Source organism: Chlorocebus sabaeus, chromosome 10 (assembly GCF_047675955.1).
Source record: "Chlorocebus sabaeus isolate Y175 chromosome 10, mChlSab1.0.hap1, whole genome shotgun sequence".
NCBI lineage: Eukaryota > Metazoa > Chordata > Mammalia > Primates > Cercopithecidae > Chlorocebus > Chlorocebus sabaeus.
Window position 1 is genome coordinate 17,176,754 of NC_132913.1, and position 5,268 is coordinate 17,182,021.

Consider the following 5,268-nt stretch of genomic DNA (forward strand, 5'->3'; position numbering starts at 1 on the left):
CAGTGGCACGATCTCGGCTCACTGCAAGCTCCACCTCCTGGGTTTACACCATTCTCCTGCCTCAGCCTCCCAAGTAGCTGGGACTACAGGCGCCCGCCACCGCGCCCGGCTAATTTTTTGTATTTTTAGTAGAGACGGGGTTTCACCGTGGTCTCGATTTCCTGACCTTGTATCCACCCGCCTCAGCCTCCCAAAGTGCTGGGATTACAGGCGTGAGCCACCACGCCCGGCCTAGATTTTAAAAATTAAGAAATTCGGTGTTTCCTATATCTGCCTCTTATGTAGGATACTTACTTCTACCACTCAAATAAATATAATAAGGCAGATGTGCCATCGAAGAAACATATGGGGAGACAAAAAGGAAGAATTGGTAAGTCATTCTAGGGAAATAGGAAGGTGAGGTGAAAGAAAAAATTAAGGCTTTATAGCTCACACACTCCCTAAATTGCTCTCGTCCCATAATATTTGTGTCCAGTGTCTGTGTCACATGCTCAGAAGTATGTTGGCAGGGTTGTACCGGCGGACTAATATAAAAAGATCATTCTAGTTGAGGACAGGGTGACTTATAATGCATTAAAGTGATGCCTTCTAAAAAGATTATTTCTATTTATTAATAGATTAATTGATTTATTTTATGAATAAATTTTTAATGCCTTAACCTAAACAAAGAAGTAACATGGTCAATATATTAGGCTTAATTAAAGACACAGTCCAAGACATCTGTTATTCCTATAATGGCACCAAGTAAGCCATTACCTTCTCTGCTTTTATATCTGATTATAGGTAGGTAGATAGATAAAAAACTGATAAGAACAGATACTACACTTGATCTTAGCCAAAAGGTTGAGAAGTGATGTGATGGTAGATAAATAGGTAGATAAATGATGATTGATACATAGATAGATAGAGAGATAGTAGATTTACATGTTAGACTGAAATTGAAGGGAAAAAATGTACTGTTCATTATATGTTTATGTGTAATTGTGTGGGTGAATATGTTTGTTTTGAAGAAGATTAGAAATGAAGAAAATCACATAACTGTTAATAGTGGTTCATTTCAGGAAGGGGAAATCCACCTGGTGTTTCTTTTCCTTTTTATATTTTTTATTATAATTTCTTTGTTATTATTTGAGATATTTCAGTATTATTTTCTAATAAGCTTTAATGATTTCCTTTTTGGTATTTATTTTTCCATCACCATGTTCACAATAGACATCTATTACCTGATGATTACCCAAAAATAAAAGTGGTATTTTTTGTCTCTAATTTTGAGAGCAGACCACAGGGAAGGAAAACTTCTAGTTGGAGCGTCTATGCACAGTAGAGATTCTAGAAATATTACTTCTTGCAGAATGAACACGTAAGAAAAACTATGGAACTCAGAAATCTCAGCATCTATAAAGTCCGTGTCAGTCATAAAGACCCATTAAAATGGAAGATTATTCTTATGATCTGAGACGCAGGGCTAACTAAGAGCCCAGGTTCATCCCCCTCTCCTGGCTTTCTGCATCTTACCTTCACCTGGGGATTCTCATGGGACTGCCACTTCAGGTCACAGAGGGCTTAGCCCAGTTTTTAACTTCCCTGGTTGCCTATGCTAAGGCAATCCTGCTGTCCTTACGCAGACAATGCTGATCATATTCCTTTGGATTATTTTCTTCACTGTGAATATCACAGTCTTACATCAGTTTATTTATTTACTTTTCTGTGTATTGTTGTACACTGTCCACTAAATGATAAGTGACTGAGGACTGAGGTTGTGTCTGACTTGTGCAATGCCCCCTCACCAGAGCCTGGTACACCTCTATATAGGCAGCATTTAAGTTATGTTTTTAATTAATGATTGAAGTTGATTTTTAAAAACTAGCTTAAGCATGTGTCAGGTACCAAAACATTTGAATATTTAGAAACCATTTTTCCATGGAGCCAGTGGATTCACTGATAATTCAACTCTCTGTTTCTGTAACTGAATACCTGCTACTCTGTTAACTCAGAGTGCAAACATAGCCAATTCTCTTTTCTTTTCCTAATTAATCCAACTGTCTTGTAAGAGGAAATGTCAATATCCTACTTGCTTGTTGCTGAAATAAATGAAAAAGAACCTGATGAACCAAAAGGATTTGCTTCTCTGCCATTTTCTTGATTACCTCATTTTAGCAAGACTTACTGTTTTTGCTTTATATTCTTCCACTTAGAGGTACCTGTATCTAATCTCAGAAAGTTTTGAGACTATTAAAATGTTGCAAATTCCATTAAATATCTTGCAAACAAATTTTTTTGGTGCAATATTTTATCTTTTCAAATGCTTTAAGTATATTTTGTATAAACCTTGGCACTGATGATTTGGCTTAGTTACTTCATGGGCATAAATTAATATATCCTAACTATATTGGATAAGCTAACATATAACCTTGTTGGCTAAGCCAGTCCTCATTTTCAAATCAATCCACAAACCAACTATAATTTTTAATTCAAAAATATGTTAATGTGTATTCAGAGAAATAGTGTAAAAACTGAGTAAATTGCAGGACACACTATGAAAGATAGATTAGTCTGGGGCATACTTTATGATAAAGAAAGGTATATACTACTAAAAACTGATAGGTCTGGCACCTAGCACATAAATTTACCTCTTGTTAATAGCAGGTAGAAAATTTAAACCAAATTAGGATTGCCTGCAACTTTGGAAGAAAATGCTGTAATTTGATTTCAAAAATAAGCTTTAGGGCTTTTACATTACACCAATATGAAAACATATGTAATTTTTTAAATTGATTGATATAATTGAATATCATCTTTTTTTTTTTTTTTTTTTTTTTTTTTTTTGGTAATTCTAGAACACATTCCAAATTCCTTAAAAGAACTTCTAATTCTTTGGTTGTTTAAAAATATTTTTCTTTTTAGCACATTGCAGGTCATAAAAATAAGTATTAACCAGAGCTGGAAAAAAAAATGGGAAAAAACCCAGTTTTCATTTTCAGTGTTTCTTACTGAGTCTTTTTTCTTCACTCCTCCAGGACTCTGCCTGATGTAGTTTAGATATTTGTCCAAATCTCATGTTGAATTGTATCTTCCATGCTGGGGGTGGGGCCTGGTTAGAAGTATTTAGATCACGGGAGTGAATACTTCATGGCTTGGTACTGTCCTTGTGATAATGAATTCTCATGCGATCTGGTCATTTAAAAGTGGGGGGCACATCTCTCCCACTCTCTCTCGCTGCTTCTGCTTTTGCCATGTGAAGTGCCTACTCCTGCTTCACCTCTGCCATGATTGAAAGCTCTCTGAGGCTTCACTGCAAGCCAAGCAGATACCAGCATCATACTTCCTGTGAAGCCAGCAGAACCATGAGCCAATTAAATGTCTTTTCTTTATAAATTACCCACTCTCAAGAATTTCTTTATGGCAACACAAGAAAGGCCTAATACACGGCCTTAACAGAAATGCATTCTTTGACAATAGGTGATGGGTGAAAGAGGAAACATGACTCAGTGAATATTGTAATTAGTCCACTCTCTTACTCTACCATAGATACGAAATCAGAAATCTCAATACAGCACCCAAATACTCTCTTTCTGACAAGTACATCAACCTTAACACATTTCTAATGCATGAAAGACTAAAAGCCCTGAGGATATATGGCACCTTACTTAAAGAAACCTTCCTCTTAGACGTCTAGGAGGATGTGCACTTTTATAAGATTTGAGATGGATGAAGAAATGTCTTTGTTTTTTTAAAGGAGCAAAAGCTCTGTTTTAAACACAAGCAAGCTCTCAGGGAGATAAATTTCAGGAAAATATGAAATATGAAAATAAAGGTTCTGGACATTGATTTTTTAAAAACTATGTCCACGAGGAACTCTGACCAAGTCTAAAGACTGCCGTTGTAAAGCACCCGTCACTGGACACACTCATGTCTGACTCTTCCCCGTACTTCTCTGGATAACACCTCCTTTAAACTCCTAAAACCCAAGAATTAATGCCACCCCCTTTCCCTCAGCAATGAAGCTTCTCACTAAACCTCCCAAAGAAGGTTATCATCAGTGACTCCAGAAGGTCCTTCTTCCACCTTGTTGAGATGTAGCTTCCCTCAACAAGATGGGAGGAGGACCTCCTGTTATTCAAAGGTGACATAACTTTCTAAGGGAGGCAACCCGAATTATTCCAAGGGTATTGCTTCGACATATCAGTTTGAAATGAAAATGATTCCCCTGTGAGAACATATTAGGTATTCTAACTTCATTGTTAATGAACGCAAGAGCTTTAGTTGTTACCTATCATTGCTGTTGCTACTTACCATTGCTGTTGCTACTTGTTAACTCATTAATTAATGCAAAAATGGATTGGCGCAGTAGAAGAGTCAGTAAAGCCTTCAGAATTGAAAAAAACTGGGCTCCCATCTGTGCTTTGATCCTTGCCAGATACATGATGTTGGGCAAGCAACTCCCGAGTTTCAGTGTTTTTAACTATTAAATGAAGATTAAATTACCAACTTCACAGGATTTTGAAGATTAATTGAATTGACATCTGTAAAGTCCATAGCATAGTCGCATGCCTGGCATAGCAGCCAATTAATATAATGTTAGTTCCGTTTTCTTATTCATCATTTGCTATGTGCAAAATTATCAAAGAAGAAATGAGATATAAATGCCTCTTAGCACAAAATATTGAGAGACAGCCAGATGTAGGAACAAAAAATTAAAATAGAATTGATTAGAGGCTATAAAAGAAGCATGTACAAAGAACTATGGAAGCACAGAGCCAGAAGCCAGGAAGGCAGACCTCCATGTGGGTAGTTCCATATGGCTTAATTCAACTCAGTATAACAAATTACCCTTGAGATCCTGCTCTCTGCTCAGCACTATTGTGTCCAATGGACCATTCAGAGTATCAACTGTAAACTCTGTTCTTTGGTAGTTCATAATTTAGTTCAGAAGACAAGACTTACAGAAAACATGTTTTACAAATATTTTTGAATGCCCATATGTGCCAAAAACTATACAATATATAGGGTATACATGGTCCCTTTCAAAGCAAAATTCTATTCACAGAGATTAATAAGTAAGAAGTTAATCAATTAAATACTTAATGTCACCAATTTGTGAGATGCCAAGAAGTAATAGAGAAGATGAGTGCTTTGGAAGGTCCTGTAGGGACCTGGCATGTCAGGCTGCCTTCAAACTCACTCTGAAGACCCAGGCCACCCTTTCCGAATGTGTAGAGTTCAGAGGCAGAATCTGCAACTTGAGTTTTCTGTGCAAAAGAAAACCTT

At 36.6% G+C, this 5,268-nt stretch overlaps 1 pseudogene; it reads right to left on the reverse strand.

Moving 5' to 3' along the window:
- Positions 1 to 688: 688 nt before the first annotated feature.
- Positions 689 to 855, reverse strand: LOC119620610 (U2 spliceosomal RNA; annotated as a pseudogene).
- Between the last annotated feature and the right edge of the window lie 4,413 nt (positions 856 to 5,268).